At 40.7% G+C, this 19193-nt stretch overlaps 1 protein-coding gene across 9 annotated transcripts in view; it reads right to left on the minus strand.

The window, feature by feature from the left end:
• Positions 1-19193, minus strand: part of gab1 (GRB2 associated binding protein 1) — a 43695-nt gene that overhangs the window by 14749 nt on the left and 9753 nt on the right. Inside the window, exon 1 of one of the 9 annotated variants that reach the window (XM_089006068.1) lies at positions 16069-16221. The exons of 7 other annotated variants lie outside the window; for them this stretch is intronic. The gene's annotated coding sequence lies outside the window, so the exon portion shown is untranslated. Of the gene's footprint in view, positions 1-885; positions 1038-16068; positions 16222-19193 lie in introns of those variants that run through there. One more of the 9 variants, XM_089006070.1, reaches the window with a different exon arrangement.

Below are 19193 nucleotides of genomic sequence, written 5' to 3' on the forward strand. Positions count from 1 at the left end.
AGTCACTATCATCCGAAAATTAAATTCTCATATTATAAGTAAAAGGAACACAAACAATTGTTTTGTTATGTAAGCATTGATTGCACCCAACTTAAAAATATATTGAGCCTTCCTGTGATTAAACAAACATACAAAAATAACTCACACCAAATCATTTGTGTTATTGTTATTGTGTGCAGAAAGGGAAGTCTCTCGCTTTGCCCTCTGAAAATGAAACAACCGTTTTAGGTCAAGTTACGCACTTGGGGATTTAAAGGTGATATAGAGCTACGGTTACAAAATAACGTAGCCCGGTGAACAGCCTGGGGATTGTGGATGAAGACAATGATGAGGACAATACCAATGAGGACAGTAAGCAGTTTCAGTATAATAAACAAACCAGACACAGGATTTAAGACCATTATTAAAACTGGAGATGTGACACTCATTCACAAATGAGCTTACAACAATAAGTGTGAGGGTGTTCACAAATTCAAAAATACTTCTACCGGAATAAAAAAAGAAGCCATAAAATGTACAGCCAACAAAAGCAGTTCATCATGATCTACCGCATATATTTAAGACATCAATAGTCAATCGAGTAACTGGTGGCCGTGATTTTTTTCTAAGCTCATGCTAAACGCCAACTTGGGTGACAATACAATACAATACAATACAGTACATATTGGTTTATATAGCGCTTTAACAACAAATCAGTTCATTGGCCATAAACAAGTCTAGGCAATCACCGTTAACTAACCATTTAATGGTCAGGGATACCTTTCTGAACCAAGTGATGATGTTTGGGATCACAGGAGTCACTTGGATTGGCTAGTCTAAATACCATAAAAGACGCATCAAAATAATCCGACACCAAATGTAACTACAACCCTCCTGTGGGGATACCTTCAGGAATATGAAGCCTGCAACGATTGAGCTTTTTCTTCAGTATGTTCCATCTTTGGTGGCCAATCTTAAAATAAATCCATAGAAATGCCGTGTCGCTAGTTCGGGAACGAGACCACATGGGACAATGCTGGATAGGGTTGGGGGACCGGCCGCCCCCGCTCTTCCTGGCATCGCAGCTGTCCCAAAACCCTCGTTCCCACTTTTTCGCCCTGGTCTCCTGATAGAATGAAGACACCATCCAGTGGTCCCACCCAATTCCTACAGCCTGAGGGGGGGGGGCAAACAGAGGGGGTATTGAGGGTCTGAGGTTAGGATGGGTCAAACTGAGATGCCAACGGAGTTGAGTCACATTTTTAACGAGAGAGGGGAAATCAGGATTCAACGCCTTTGAGACGTTTTGTGGAGAACCGGACAACCTGAAAAATTTTATCCTGAATATTGACACTAGTTAACCTCTGCTACGGAGCACCAAGATCCAATTATCAAAGGACGTCAGGGAGGGTCCATTAATTTGAATCAAAATTGGACACTTGTCCACCGTAGCGCTGACGGGGAATGATAAGCTAGCCCATATCTAAGTTCACTTCTGTAGCCGGGAAGTCTTTTACAAATAAAAGTCTGCATTTTACCAAGCTTTCCCATGACGCAATTCGATTGGTCAACCGGGCAATTGACCAAAATCTTAGAATGAAATAAAGCGGGGAAAAAAAGAGGGAAACACGTGTGAAAAGTTCGGACTGATCCCGTTTCCAAATTCTGAGGTAGACCCATACCCAAGGTGGAATGACACCTGTTGCTACATTTTAACTTTTTTAAATCAGTTTTTACTCAACCAAATGCAGAATTGGGAGGGCCTGAAGTCAGAGTAACCAGACCATCTGGACTGTGGCTCATCTGCCGTTTTGTGGGCATTAAAAAAAACATGAGGCGGATGAGTAAAAATGTGTGATATCATCTCGGCTGGTATCTGGAAGAAAAAAAATTCAGCTGGCAAACATCACCAGACATGATTCAAGGCTTCGCAAAAATACCAGGCCACATTGACGTCAGATGATAGTGTTTTATTTTTTAATTATCTTTGCTTCTCATCTTATCCAAGCTAGAAACTAACAAGTGCACCCACAGAGCATCAGTAATGGTTTCATGCATGATTTACACTGGCAACCCCCCTAAATAAATAAATACATAAATAAACAAATAAATAAATCATTGGGTGAGATGGAGAAAATGTGTATCAACTGCTGTAAATTTGGCATACGTCAGAATATATTTAGTCATGATATAATGTGTGAGTTACAACTTGTTGTGATTGAACAGGCGAAAAAAAATCTTGCAATTTCCAACCTACCCCCAAAATAATGTTTGGGATTAATTTCATTGATGGGTATTCCATAACAGACCACTGACGGCGGAGCAACACATAGATAATACTTAAAGGACAACCGACACCATTTTTTGTTTCCTAACTGACATCAGGAAAACGTTTTATAGTATCTAAAATACACAAAACAAGCAGGCTGATATTTTTAGTAAAATGAAAAACACCAATAAAAATGACTTAAAGTGTCCAAAAACTACTTCAAAATTAAACCGGAAATGGCCAGTTTCCGAAGGTCACGCCCCCTTGTTCGTGACGTCACTCCAAGACGTCTAGCCTTGCTCGAGAATCATAAGATTCAGATTCAGAAAAGATGCATTCTTGTTACTCATCCAGTTATGAATATGATTCAAATAGTTCTGAAGAGGAAAGCATAAATGTTTGCAATCGATTAAAGAAGTAATTCAGTGTCATTTTGAGGCATCTGGACTGGAATGTAGCGTCCCAGAAAATGCACAAGATGGCGCCCAAGCACTGTTGGAAATGGGCTGATTTGTCTGCTGGGAATTTGTGTCAGCTCGTCTCAAATAGTAGTCTTGGTGCAACACACAACGATTCACCATCGCGTTATTTATGTGTTTTCCTTCTAATTTCGCCATCAACACAAAGTTTTCAGACCAAACAAAGTAAAGTACTGTACTGTAAAATGCATTGTGTGTCACTTTCTCGGTCAGTGACAATACCTACCGTGACATCACGGTAGGTATCGTCACCAACTCAAAAACAAGACTTGAATATTCAGTGCAAGTCTTAAAACGTAAAATATAGCTATATGCGGTGGCATCTTTGTAAAACAGGCTCAGTAGAAGCCATTTGAAGTCATTTTACAAATGGTCAGAGGCGTCGGTTGTCCTTTAACTCACAGCCAGGGGTATAACCTGCCCAATTATGTCCAATTTTCTGTCAGACAACAAAAATAAAACGCTACTTATTTCGAAGCTGTGAACATCTTTTTGTGTGAAAAGGTCACTCTGTCGTTTAATGCCTGCCCCCCTTGTGGCCGAGACATGCATTCTAGAAAAAAAATCGAGCAATAACATAATCATGATGTGCCAGCTGTTTATTGACAGTATTTGTAAAACTGTTTAAAAGTTTTTTTTTTTAAATGGCCCCCAAACAACAAGTTCACCAAAACAATTTTTTAAACATGTATCATAACATGATGCATGAAAAAGTCACCAAAGGGGTTTCACTCCAAAGTTGATTGAGGTTTTAACCTGAGTCATGATTCTGTGTCTTAAAATTGCTCCCACGGTTCATTACCATGACACAGCAATTCAGCTTGACTGCAGTCAAAAAGTACGCATGATGCCTCCAATACGCCCTGACTATCAGGTCACTGGGTCTGCGCAGGGAACAAAGGGCGTTCTGCGAGGAGGGGGTGACAAACAGCGTCACATTAGGCACTGGTCGCCTCTTGGCGACAAAAGCTCGTCAGTACTTGGTGCCGCTACTTGTATAAATCCGTCTTTGTTTGCGCGACATGGCTGGGATTCTTGCGCCGTGGGCTATTTTTACATCGAGCAGGAATCGCTTAACTCGCGGACAAAAGTGCAACGGCATTCGGACCATTCCACCCAGCCCCCACCTGTCTTCTAACTACGGGAAGCCAGCGGGGACTTCCAGCATCAAAGATGCAGGGGGAAGCGCTACATTCAGAATTATTATTATTATTATTATTATTGTGATATTCTTTGCGAGGGTTCAACACACCCCGCGTGTGTAACTTAGGAAAACTCCTGCCGACATTCAGAGGTTTTGGGGTCCCACAAATTACAGTCCCACATGATCAACTTAGCTTTCCAAAAATAACATTCCACCCCAATCAGGAATATTACATTGAAAATGACATTGATATTTGTTTGGAATTGGTCCAATGAAAAAAAGTCTCCTGACAGTAGATTGCTGCGATACACAACTAACCGCAGACTGTCCAATAGCACCGACCTTTCCGCTGAACAAAGTGGGGCTGTGAAAATGCTGCCCATTACAGGCGCAAAAAGGCACAATCACCCCAGAACTGTTCAGCGATGACAGTCAAATAGCACAGACATTCCGCCCAATCAAAAATGGTGCTGGCATATTCGTGCTGCCGAGAAGGCGCAACCGCTCAGCACAGTCTCCAGGAACAACACAAGATTCCTTGTCAACATTCCGTAGGGACCACATGTTAAGATGTGACAAACGGCAACCAGCGTATCCCACTCTGGTTTGCGTTAATAATGGTTCATCGTATTGGCGTGATTGTAAAAAGCTAAGCCATGCGTGACATATTGTACAGAATTGTGGACAGAGGCCAAAGAGACTCGTAATAATAAACGCAGTCAAAGCTGGCCAAATCTAAGTTAAGATCTGAACGGATGCTTCTTTGTAACGTATCCAATATCATCCCAAATCGAGTGCTGCTCCCATGTTTAGAGGAAGCGTATTAATGCCTCAGACTGAGCGAACAAAAAAGAATCTTTGTTGGACGAGTGGAAAAAATACAATAAAAAAAAAAAACTAAACCACACATCCTCACATCCCATCTTCCCACACTGGGGTCAGGAAAGTAAAGGGTGAGAATTCTGCTTGTTCCAGAAAAAAACAAAGCGAGAATAGCTCTATTTTTGAAGCTCTGCTCTTACTGTGCGATGGTAGAAAATATTTCAGAATATTAAATGTTATTTTGCCTGTATATTGAAGAAAATGTTTTATAATGCTGATAGCTTAACGCTGAAACAGTCTTTCCGATGACAAACGTCACATATTGTGTGTCTTTATTTAAAGCTGAGAATTTTGTGTGCTTGCTAGCTCAGCAAGCTAAGCCGGCGGCAGCAGCAGGAGCAGCGGCCCCCCTCACGGAAAACAACAAGGCCAAACAAGTTGGCACTAGACCAAAGATAGCACTTGTGGTATGCGGCCTGGCATATTTTCGACGGAGGTCACATTCGCATATTCTTGCTTTTTGCCAGAAATAAATTTCCATCCGTCCGCGAGTAACGCATAGACTGCCTGCGCACATGTGTGTGTTTGTTTACAGGCTGAAAAAAAACCTCAGCTATGTTAGCACCGGCTAGAATTACGACGGTGAGTCGGCGGATCAACAACAAAGATTCAATTTCTGCACGTCCACAACGTATGGATCCATAAACCGCCGCGATCCAAACAAACCTACCCCCCTCACCCTTACATCAGCCACAACCTTCTGGCAAGTTACCGTCCGGCGGTCGCTTTTGCCTTTCATGTGCAGCTGTGAAATTCGCACTCGACACCCCTGATAAGAAAATGGCCACAGACCTTTCAAAGATAACCTCAAACAAACGACCAACTTTCTAAATAATGGCCAACAATACATTTTTATTCATATTTTAACAGACACACACAACTTGTGCCTCAAAACTTGGGGTTTTAATATATGCAGACTTAGTTTTACTAGTACAGTACAGTGGAACAGCAGAATTTGGCTCAAATGTTGAACAAATCAGAATTAAAATGGATCGAGTGTCATTGTCGGTAAAGTTGATTGTCCTTGGTGACAAACTAAATTGCCCATGTGAAAATGCTGATTATATGCTGTGGGTTTTTATGTTTATTTGTAACATACAAAGGTAGAGTTAGCTAGCTAGCTAAATAAATAAATATGCATGTTAGACATACATACATACATACATACATAATTAGAGTTAGCTAGCTAGCTAGCTAAATAAATAAATATAGTATGTTAGACATACATAAGTAGAGTTAGCTTACTAGCTAGCTAAATAAATATGTATGTTAGAAATGAACATAACAAAAACCCACAGCATATAGTCAGCATTTTCACATGGGCAAATTTAAGTAGCAGTAGCTAGCTAGTAAATAATTAAATATGTATGTTAGACATACATAAGTAGAGTTAGCTTGCTAGCTAGCTAAATAAATATGTATGTTAGAAATGAACATAACAAAAACCCACAGCATTAAGTCAGCATTTTCACATGGGCAAATTTAAGTAGAATTAGCTAGCTAGTAAATAAATACATTGAATGTTGTGAAAAAGGTTTTTTTCAGTAGTTCACATCAAATAGTGAAAACTCACCACAGACTAAAAATGAACTACAGTAAAGTCTCGTTATATCGATATTCAAGGGAGTCCGAAAAAATATCGATATAACCGGGACTATCGATATATCCGACCCTGTTTGCATGTAATTTTCTCCGCGCGTGCATAGAAATAGTATCGATATAACCGGGACTATCGATATATCCGATATCGATATAACAATACTTTACTGTACATTCAAGGTGAAATATTTCCTTGTGTAAAAAAAAAAAAGAATTCTGATTATTTCATCTCACAGCAAATGCAATTCAAACTGGCATCTCAAGAAATTTAATTCAATCAGAAACAATCCAATTTCATTTTTAAACAAAAATTAAAATTTGTATTTTGTGAAACATAGTGACTCAAAATTGCTGGTATTGGTTCTGGATCGCTCAGGTCTATGTTAATGTGTGTGGGGGGGGGGGAAATCACATTATAGTCAGATATAATTTGGAACAAAATGTGGAGCGATCCTAGTAGTGAATCTTTTAGATTTGGCAGACTGAAAGCACCATCCCTCCCCATCTCTAACCAAACTTGTCAATGCTTACCACAGTCAAGTTTTCAGGTCAAGAAGAAAAGGCCTTCTGCCAAGTACCTGCACGCGAGTTAATCCAATGGTTTGAATTGTCAACCGAGGTCGCCGTGTGAGCTTCTCTCATCTTCGAAAAGGCGGCGCTAGGTGCGTCGCTGTCACAGAATCATTCCATATCATTCATTAGATCGGTCACACAACAAAGCAGGGGAGGGAAAGACTGAGCGAGAAGGGATAAGAGAAGCCAAGGGCGGCGGGAGGAAAGACAAATGAGTCGTTGAATTTCTCCCCAATCATCAAAAAGCATTTTTTTCTTTTCGGTGCGTTGTCCTCCATTGACTTGCCCGTAAAAACATCGAGATCCAGGCACTCAAGAAAGCTGATTTAAAAAAAAAGGGGGGGTCAAGTATTAACTCCGGTTTAAACATTAACACGGGCCAACGTCGTCACATCAAAGTAGCGCTTAAGCGCTCACGGTGTTGCCCCCACCCCCTCAAACACACCCTCCCCTCCGTCACCAACTACCCCTGCAGCAATTCCAAAAACATGCACATAGGTTGTGAAAGTGCCAAAGAGGAAAAGAAATACACACACACACACGAGACAAAATAACATCCCTTTGTGGAAGTTTCCGCGTAATTAGCGTGTTTTTACTCTTCCTGCTCATATGTTGCTGTCACACACAGACACACTGACACACACACACACACACATACACTAAGTTTCCTGTTTTGCCTCCTTTTGTCACTGCAGTTGTTTTAGTGAGGAGAGGCAGGTGCTATCTTTAGAAACAATTTCTATTTAGCTAAAAATGCTATAGCTAATGGCTCAATTTGATTGTGGAAGTTGATAAACTGACTTGGATCCAGAAAAGATTGAACTTTTTCACCCCCACTCCTCCTCCCGCATCCCTATAAATGGCAGCAAAACTACTTTAGAGTCACTAGCCCTGTTGAGACCATATATAATTCTCACTTTAGGATGCTGAGGCCGAACAAAGCTACCATGCCAATGTTTTCATGTCTACCAAAGCTAGACATGAAAATCAACAGGCAATTTCAGATTTGGATGTAGCGGCACGGTAACCAGAAAAGCTCCAGAGCAAGTATCAGATGCTGCATTTATCCATAAAGCTGTCGTTTTTTTATTGGATCATCCCACATCGCTATTCTAAATAAACTCCACACAATGGTTCTCTAGCTTTAAAGGCAATAAAATCACTGTTCCTGCAATGACAATGAATGGAGAGTCAACCCGGCAACAATCTTCCTCGTATCAGAGTCATAACGGAGGCGGTCTGTAAATGACTACCGGTAATTACGTGGTAGCGGGATGCCGTTTGCCGTGTGGCAATCGCTTGCCTTGCAGGATTCCGTGTAAAATGCTTGGGTGGATAAACAGTGTATGACTAATACTTTATCCTGATATGGCATTTTGTAGAAGCATTAATCGTAGTATTTGTTTTGAGTACCACACCAAAATCAGTGACGCAAAGAGCACAAGTATCTATTTAGGGTATTTTAAGGTAGGCACACACACTATTAGTATCACCGTTTGCCAAGGAAATGTATTGAGCCATGGCAAGCATTGCGACTGTGGGTTCTGCCTCCGGTGTCAGGAGGTTCAACAAAACTACCGTGATGGCGATCTTAGGTTGGTCGCGTGAAATTAGCCATGCGCTACCATAAGGAGCAAGCCGCAAAAGTCGACGGCAGCAATGTATGAAATTAACAGTTATTTTATGAGTTCGATTTGGAACATTCTTAAGATTGCCTTCAGGTCCCAAACGATTTCTTCTACTGTCAATTCTTGGCGGATTGTTGACTCAAGTCCTGCACATTGGGGTTAACAAATAACCTAGCAACTTTGCAGATGGACGACGGTCAACGAGTTAAGTAAGAGACAAAATAGAGAAAGAATCACTTACTTGTGATCTCAAAAACGTTTCTTGGATTGGCGGCTTAGTCCGAGTGAAAATCGCAGCGCACCGACCAGGCCCCCACGTTTTTTTGGGTTTTTCGTCGAGTGTGGCTGCGCTTCCTGCCGACCGCACCGACTTCCCTCCCCTCCTCTTTTTACTCCTGTCCAGTCTGCAACACCCTACTCCAATAACCCCTGACCCACAGGAAGTAGACACAATGGACTGAAAATAACACACACCGCCTCCCCCTGGGCAAAGACTGCCCAACCTAACCCGTGCAACACTTCTTCACAAAGCGCACGCCTACGCCATTCTCACAAGATAGGTGACCAAAAATATCAAGGCACGAGTCCACTCAATGACAGGCCCGTGCCAAATACTGCACCCACCTACTTTCCATGAGCCTTAACGAAGACCAGTGAAGAAGACTAAATCGGTTGAAAATGACAAGCACGCAAGGTATGAAAAACACAGAATGGGGCGGGGGGTGAAGTTGACATGTGGAATTTTGCCAGGTCTTTGTCAGGTTTCAAAGGTCACATCATAAGGCCCCTTTCACACTGCTGTGAGAAGTCTTCTTCGAGATGCCCTTCTGTCACTACCTGGAGAAGTCGGCAACATGCCGCTGGTCTCACGCTGTCCAATTGAGTGTTCCTTCTTGAGATATTTATGCTGCTGCTCGCCTCTTGACTGATACTAGTAAGAGGAAGCATACACAGTAACTCCTACTGTGGCATCCCTTCACTGGTGCCCTATACATTTTAGAGTTCTTTTCAAGATCTTCTTTGTTTTCAAATATTTAAATGTCCTCTTTAAATTACCTCTCCAGGCTCATCCACCCCTACAGACCTTCCCGACGCCTCAGGTCAGCCTGTCCAGACATTATTAGATGTGTTAAAAACTAAATGGAGGCTAAGAGGGGAATCTAGCCTTTTCCGTTGCTGGTTCCTCTCTCTGGAATGACCTGCATCTGAACATGCGGCAAGCCCCCCCTCGCTGCCCATCTTTCAAACCCGCCTCAAAACTTATGTTTACTCTTTGGCATTTGACTCAGCATGATTCAGAATTGAGCTTGGTTTCACTCCATGGTGCTTTATACTAACTTTGTGAATGCCTAATTTTCTTTTTGATAGTTGTCCATGTTAAGCGCTTTGTTCCAGTTCCAGCTGTTGTTAAAGCGCTATATACAAATGAATATGTATTATATTGTATTTAAATTTGCATGGGATTTTCGTCCCTCGGCATCTGAAGTGGAAAATGTCAACTGCATCCTGAAAATGGCCCAGCAGAGTAATCGAAAATAATTAGAGCTCGTTTTACTGATTATTCATGAAGGGATAGTGTGACAAAACTGAAGCTTTTTTCAAGAAGATAGAACGAAATGGTTTGGGGAGAGGCTAAATTTGGCCTTCTCTGTCCAAGATGCTTTGCCTGTGACCCAAATCTGGATGAGCAGTCGAAAAAAAAACAGATGGATGCATTTCTAATCAGGTTTGATGCTACAAGTAGTTATGAGCTGATTGACGATCGTTAAAACAACCATCCATATTCTATTCTGCCGCATGTTATTTATTTTTTTGCATTGTTTCCTTTTTTTCAGATCTGGTTATTCGGCCGCACTGCGTGTGGCAGGCACCCTTAACTGATCCCGGTTCCAAAAGTCTAATCCAATCAACTCCAATAAAAAGGAATACAAATCACATTTGTCAGTCAGTGAGAGGTTGCCTTGGCCGTGATCTAATTAGCTTCTCTCTCGCAAGCAGCTTGTCCACTCATACAAATGGAGCTGTAGATAAGGAAGAAGGGGGAAGGGGAGTGGGGTACTTGTGACACATTACAGCGACGCCTGGTTACTTCGAAACTGATGTCTTGTCTGTTCATCTCAAAGGAGTAAACGTCACTGGGTGAACTTTCAAGAGGTGAGGCCCCGAGAGCTTGCCCGGGCTTGTTTCCTCTGCCAAACCTTCCACGACACACCTGTCGACAGTCCCCTGAAACTGGGCAACACCTCCTCCTCCGCGCTCTCTCTCTTGTGACATTTCTGCCGATACAACTTCACTTTCAGTTGAAAGGGAACACGCGAGAAGAATGTGGGGAATTCCTCGTATGATAATAGTAGCAGTAAGATCCAAAACATCAGAGAGGTATTCGTATTGGGTGTAAGGAAAGCTTGTAAGTGTATTTTTAACTCAAATTGATCTTTTTGAATTTGTCTTGACTAAAACCATCACAAATACGAATGACTAAAACGTGACCAAAACGAGTCCGCATTTTTTTTGCCCAAAACACGAAGACTAACTCTAAAATGGCTGCCAGAAACAACACCGCCAGACACATTTTTTAAAAATCACATGGCTAAACAACTACATGCTGTTTTCATTCCCACACACATACGCGCGCACACACGCACACACACACACACACACACACACACACACACACACACACACACACACACACTACAGACACATTGTGTGTCTCGACATTAAGTGCCCAAAGGTTACTGTAGCCCCTTTGTCGAACCAAATAGGAATCGCTGTTGAAAATAATTCCCAGTGTATGAGCTAAATGACTGTCAATCCCACAGTGAGCTCTATTCAATCCGCATACTCTATGGAGAGTGTGTGTGTGTGTGTGTGTGTGTCCATCTTAAATATATATATATTTTTTTTCATGTTTGACATTGGGTTCCCACAGGGCAAATCCACACCGGGTCCCCACGATGTAGCAAAAACGTGTGTCTGTGCGCTTGTGTGCGAGTGCGTGTTTCCATCTTATGTTTCTCATTCCTGACATATCTCCCGTTTGTTGCGTCTTCCCGACCCAACAGAATGACCCCCCCCGGACACACACACACACACACACACACACACACACACACACACACACACACACACACACACACACACACACACACACACACACACACACACACACACACACACACACACACACACACACACACACACACACACACACACACACACACACACACACACAGCAGATAAGTCACAACCTTGATTTTTTTTTATGCCAAGTTTTACTGCATGTCTGGCTAAGTCATATCACTGTGCCTTGGTCACATGCGTGTGTCAAAACAGCGTGGTTGGGATTCAACACGTTCTTTCGGCCTGGAGAGAGTCTGCTTTCGCTGTGACCACTGACAAAATCCAGTTTTGACTCCAAAAGTAGGGTCTCGGGCCAAATGCGCACTGAAACTCCAGTAGTTTTTTCAAAATAAATTGGAAAGACAAAAGGAGGATTAAGTCTGTTTTGCCATGTTGATATTTAAATGTATAGTATGGACTCCAATTTCCCTCATATTGATCAAGCCACCTATCCATATCAAAACTGACCCACATTTTCTGGAAAAGCAAAACTTTATAAAAAATAGGTATGCACAAGTGCCACGATACTTGAAGAACGAAAGAAAACAATTTCAAGCGAGCTACAGGTGTCAAAATCAAGGTCCAAATCCATAATTTGGCCAACTGTACATTTTGCGGCCCACGGGAGAAAATATTTTGTGTCTACGAAATAATCCTTGCAAAATGGTTTTGTGCATTAACGTTTGGAAAATATGTCAAAATTAATTTAAATTGGCCTTTTTTAACTACAGATGCATTGCTTTTTATTTATTCATTCATTAAGCAGACCCCAAGTTAGTCATTAGATATTTGCATTTCTATATATTTATTTGCTCATTCATTTGTTCATTTATGTAATTATTTATTTATTAAGCTGAAGTCGGATTTTCTATTCGCATTTTTATTTATTTATTTATTAAGCAGACCCTAAGTCAGTCATTTGCTATTTGCAATTCTATTTATTAATTTATGTACAGTGGGACCTTGGTTTACGAACCCCTTGGCTTACGAACCTTTCGGTTTACAAACGTTCCATTCATGAAAATTTTACCTGGGCATACGAACTATTTTTCGGGATACACATGGAGCTGCCACAATGAGTTATGTGTCGTTCGCGAATGAGACCGTTCTTCTAACAAGAAAATGGTGGCCAATGTTTTTGTCCTCTATTCCCCGCCCCCAGTCTTCGGTTAAAGCCACGTGATTGGTCAGGAACGCAGCAGTGGGGGATGGGGTTACAGACAGAGAGAGCGTGAGGCTGTTCTCCAAAAAGGAAAATGGCGTCTTCGGCTAAAGCCACGTGATTGGTCAAGAACCCAGCAGAGGGGTGCGGGGGGTGGTTAAACATTAAAGAGACAGGCAGACAGAGAGAGAGAGAGAGAGAGAGAGAGAGAGAGAGAGAGAGAGAGAGAGAGAGAGAGAGAGAGAGAGAGAGAGAGAGAGAGAGAGAGAGAGAGAGAGAGAGAGAGAGAGAGAGAGAGAGAGAGAGAGAGAGAGAGAGAGAGAGAGAAAACACACATGAAAGGGAGATGACAGTTTTAAACCCAAAAACAAAAGTGAAAAATAAAAGAAAAACATTAAAAAAGGTTAGAAAATGGATTAAAAACAGTGAAATTTAGACTCGTTTGAACTTTGATAATTCAAAAGCAGAGTGTAGACTGGAAGGTTAAAATATCCCATCAATCAGGCTCCACAAATAACCCGCACAAGTCATCTGTACACTTGCTGCAAAATGCTATCAACCCAGCTAAACAGATCACAATTGATGAAGAACTAGATACAATTATCACAGAGAAAGCACCGCCAAGGCATCATTCCTCAAGGTGGTGAAAGAAGCCTATGTTCCTCATAGTGTTTCATGCTGAGGAAACCGGACACTCCATTCCATCAAGCCATTAACGACCATCACAAAGGTAAATAAAATGACTTCATTGTACAGTACAGTTTATTTCTTTAATCATAATACTATATCACATTTATTATACATATTAACATTGTGTTTTATGGGGACCTGGAAACGGATTATTCTCATTTTAATGGTTTTGGGATACACACTTTTCACCTTACACTCTGGGAACCAATTACGTTCGTAGGCCAAGATCCCACTGTATTTACATATGTATTTATTTATGCGTTTATTTATGTATTCATTTTTTATAAAGCAGATCCCAAGTCACTCATTTGCTATTTCTATTTATTTATGTATTTATTTATTTATTTATAATAATAATAATAATAATAATAATAATAATAATAATAATAATAATAATACATTTAATTTCTAAGCGCTTTTCAAAACTCAAGGACACTTTACAGTATTTATGTGATAATTTATGTATTAAGCCGACTCCAAGTCGGTCATTTTCTATTTGCATTTCTATTTATTTATTGATTGATTCATTTATTCATTTATTTGTTAATTTGTTTATTTATGTATTAATTTTTTTATAAAGCAGACCCCAAGTCAGTCATTTGCTATTTGCAGTTATTAGCAATGTTTTTTAAAAAGTACAGATGACGGCTGAAGAAACCTTTTCATCAATGTTTTGTATCTATGTATATATTTGTCTATTTATTTATGTATTTATTTAATTTAAAGTCAGTCATTTATTATTTTTGCATTAAGAGCGGTACGGATGAGTTCAGAACAGGCAGAGACAGTCACGTGTTTTTAAAATCCGCGGCGATAGGTGCGTGTAATTTTCGGTAATTATTCTGTCTCCAGACACCTTGTCTTATCTTAAAGAACCTGTATTTTGTGCTTTTTGCGTCTACCGTCGTATGCCGCTGTGCCGTCAGTGATTGTAGTTTAAATTCAGCTGTGACGACGAGCAAAGCACAAGTGGAGGGCAGCCATCTTTGGTAGATGTGCATAGCGCAGTCTTCAAAGGTTGTCCCACATCATTTGAGAAGGAAAGGTCAGGTGGCGTGAGTCGAACAAACAGGTGGGTGGTGAACAACTGCCTAACAGGCCATTCCCACTTTGAACTGCTAATTTGAGAACAGGCCCAGAGTATTAATTTAGCAAACAAATAAGATGCAAGTGAGAACCACGAAAATACTTTCTCAAATCACACAAAATCAATTATAAAATTACAGCCTAATTATTTCTGTACCGCTTATTTCTCATTAGGGTCGCGGGGGGTGCTGGAGCCTATCCCCGCCGTCTTCGGGCCTAATTATTGGTGTTTATTTGCATGAGCTCATGAAATCAAGCAACAATGCTGCTTTGAACTTTAGATACAAGAAATGTGTTAAAGGGCAATGGCTCAAACGTTAATGACACGTGATACAAATCAACACTATTTTTGGGTGAAAGTTAACTCATTCACTGCCAGACGATGTGCAAAAATGTGTCCACTCCAGTGCCAGGGTTTTTGTCATTTTCACTCAAATTGCAGGACCCACAGACTATTGAGTTTTAGGACTACATGAACATTCAATGCAGCATCAGAAACCTTAGACTCTCTTCTTTCATCAGAAAAGAAATAGTTAATTCCTAAATTATATGGGTCTGGAGTTATCTGAGGTGCAATTGGGGGCGGCTGTACAAAACGCAATTGCTGCCCCCTCATGGGAGGGAAAAACATTACCAGAGGTCTGAACAACGCTTGATCGCACCCGTAAGAAAAATCAAAACTCGAAAAAATTCGGGAATGGCACTCCACGTCACACTTTTCAATTCCCGAATAAATTTGGGAATGGCAGTGAATGAGTTATTTTAAATTGACCGCGTCGACCGATGAATTTCAGTATTCCCCCAACCCCGAAAAAAAATAATTAAGTCTTGACATTTAAGTGATATGTATGTTCTGAAAGTAAATCAATTTGTCACATAAACACTATTTTGACAATTTTTTAAGTTTCTTGTCAATCAAAGGTTGGAAAATAGCTTTTTAGCCAAAAAGAGCCCATTAACCGAAATGTGGATTCATTGCATTGTCACCTTTAATCCATTGCGGGGCAGCGGTTTCTACATGCCTACATGCATACGGATTCCATGAAGGATTGCGTTCAAAAGTTTTTCAATTTCTAACAGATTAAATCTAATCAAAATACAAGGACATATTCCCCAGAAAAATTAAGAGTGGTTTGTTATTGATGGAGTGGTTGATTATTTTATGTTTTGTTCTTGGGCCAATCCAATCTTAAAACCAGTATACATTTAATAGCTATAATGCACAAAGAGCCAATAAGATTTTAGCTTAATCTAGAAAAACATCTAAATTATGTTAAAAACGTATCCTACAAGCAAAGAACACAAAATGTTAGCATTCTGAGAGGTGATGCACTGCCGATGAAATCAAGGAATAATGCTGATTACAAAACAAAATATTGTCCAATCATTACCCCTAGGGTGCAAATGTAAGAATCAACATAAGATCAACTACACAAGACAGACAAACAACTGACCTTAAGTTTAGTGCTCAGATCTAATCAACTTGCTTGCCGTTTATCCAACCACGCCAAAATCCACAGATACAACACCAAGTGCCATGAAAGATTTAAAACCAAGGACGCATTTTGGGCAAGCAAAGCAGGTCGTCCAGGTCGTCCAAGTGTCTTAGCTTCCAATCAGGTTGCAAAAGAATACTGTGTAGGAGGCGGAGTCTTGACTGCGTATTTCCTTGTGTGTGTGTGTGTGTGTGTGTGTGTGTGTGTGTGTGTGTGTGTGTGTGTGTGTGTGTGTGTGTGTGTGTGTGTGTGTGTGTGTGTGTGTGTGTGTGTGTGTGTGTGTGTGTGTGTGTGTGTGTGTGTGTGTGTGTGTGTGTGTGTGTGTACAGTACACACGCGTGCAGGTTTAACTACGTCGACAGGGTTGAAGCCAACCCAAAGATACCACGAAGCACCATAGTAACTCTAATGCAATAAGAGGGACAGTTGCCACAACAGGACCGCGAATGGACGTCAGAGCTGCGGTCTGTGTATGCGTGTGTGTGTAAATATTTTTACCCGCCTTGATCCACATGGAAAAACAGCAAGGGTCGACGATCGTTGAATAGTTTAAATTTCTGATGCTGCGCCGGGTAAGCGCAGAGAAAACCGCCATCGTCACGCGGAATTGAAGGAAGCCATTTTAGGATTGTTGTTGTTTTTTTTGTTTTTTTTTACATTGGAAGATGCCTGAATGTTACAATGAATTCTAATTCAATCGCAATGCTGACAGATCGATATGTATATCGACAACACTGCTCTTTTGTTAGCACATAGCAGTTAGCTTTCGCCGACTGATTATGTTCAGAGCAGACCTTTAGTCAAGTCCACCGTTGTAGACGCCAAATCAGGTTTGGGTCCCAAAGGGTGCGAGTCCAAGACCAGTGTGAGTGACATGTCCAAGTCCAAGACTCGAGATAGTCAATTTCAACTGAGGAATGATGGACATTTTCTCAAATTCAATATTGCTAATTGTAATATTGCTATTGTAAATATTGCTAATAATAATAATAATAATAATAATAATACAATGAATTTACAAGCGCCATTCAAAGCACCCAAGGACACTTTACAATTAAAAGGACAATAAAAACCAGAAAAATAAAACCATAAATAAAATGATAAATAATAAAAGAGCTGATTAAATATATATTTCATTTCTTTCATAACTTTGCTGCTGTGAAATGTAAATTTCTCGACTGCGAGACTAATAAAGGCAAATCCAATCCAATCCAAATACATCCTATAATTACAGTATATTATAGCCTATAAAAATAATGATTATACATTAAAGCCTTTCAAAACTCCCAAGGACACTTTAGTCACAGGATTTCTTTGTGCGGGTGAGCAGCGGCAGCCATTCGTGCCAGCGTTCACTCTCACCGGAAGTAACACAGCAGCAACATTATGAAAGGAAGAGGAAAATCTACTGTCCTTTGCTCAAAATTGAACTGAAGTGGATTTTTTTTCAATTATCAGTCATACAAATTTTTTTATTGTATTTTAAAGAGTTTTAATTCAGATTTTTGTTTTTTCAATCTCATTGTGTAGCCACGGCACACACCAGAACAAATAAAATAAATCAATATAAATAAGTAAATGCCACTTAAACTACATCATGAAAAAGCACCTGACCCAATTGGCTACAAAAGCAACAAACACTATGTCAAAGATGCAATGCGTTACCGAGACCATTCCTGTGTGCGTCTGACTCACAGCAAACAGGGAAATTACACAAATTGGTGGCAATTTTTCACATGGGCTCTCGAGGCTGACCGACCATCCTTCAATCCAACACAGACGCTCCTCTGGCCCGACAAACAGGCACACTTGTTGGCCAACACACAACGGGTGTATGGGTTCAGTTGGTGAGGGCTTAGGGCCGGGCGGACATGTGTGTATTGCGCAAGCTTGACAGCAGTGGGCTATATTAGGGGCTGCAGACACGGCGGCGAGGGTCAGATCTCACGGTGCCACATAGCGAGAGAGCCAGCTGTATTTATGCGCAAGTGTTTGTGTAACAACAGCTGAACATTTTTAAATGTAAGTGCTTACTAAATGGGGGGAGGGGAGAAGGCACGAAGGAGGGGTGGTTGCCGCGTCTACATCACACTCCCGATGGTCAGGATTTGGATCTGGGCTCCATCTTTCCCTGAAAGGACAACCGACGCCTCAGGACAAGTTGTGTCCGTAATTTGTAAAATCACTTCAAATGACTTCTACTGAGCGTATTTTACAAAGATTCCACTGTATATAGCTATATTTTACGTTTTAAGACTCACGCTGAATATTCAGGAAGTCTTGCTTTTGAGTTGGTGACGATTCCTGACGTATTGTCACGACAGGAAAGCCCCTGACCGAGAAAGCGACACACTATGCATTTTGGGTACTTTGTTTGGTCTGAAACCTTCGTGTTGGTACGTGTTGATGGCGAAATTAGAAGGAAAACACATAAATGACGCGATGGTGAATCGTTGTGTGTTGCACCAAGACAACTATTTGATATTTGCTGACACAAATTCCCATCAGACAAATCAGCCCATTTCCAACGGAGCTTGGGCGCCATCTTCTGCATGTTCTGGGTGCTACACATGAGTCCTGACGCCTCAAAATGATCCGGAAAGACTAATCGATTGCAAACATTTATGCTTTCCTCTTCAGAACTATTTGAATCCTATTCATAACTGGATGAGTAACAAGAAAGCATCTTCTCTGATTCTGAAGCCATTGTTTTGATTCTCGAGCAAGGAGAGATGTCTTGCCGTGACGTCACGAACGAGGGGGCGGGACCTTCTGAAAATGAAACTTTCTCAGATCATTTTGAAGTAGTTTGATGAGAATTTAAGTCATTTTTGTTGGTGTTTTTCACTTGACTAAAAATATCAGCCTGCGTGTTTTGGGTATTTTAGATGCTATAAAACGTTTTTCTGATGTCAGTTAGGAAACAAAAAAAATGGTGTTGGTTCTCCTTTAAATGTTCTTGTTGTGGATGGACGCTTACGATTAAAGTTGAGTTTTTATGATTATGGGCTTCAAATAAGCACACCTTTATTGATTTATTTATCTATTTGTGTATTTATTTATCTGTGCATTTATATATTTGT

Source organism: Hippocampus bargibanti, linkage group LG10 (genome assembly GCF_051943395.1).
Source record: "Hippocampus bargibanti isolate YZ-2025 linkage group LG10, ASM5194339v1, whole genome shotgun sequence".
Lineage (NCBI taxonomy): Eukaryota > Metazoa > Chordata > Actinopteri > Syngnathiformes > Syngnathidae > Hippocampus > Hippocampus bargibanti.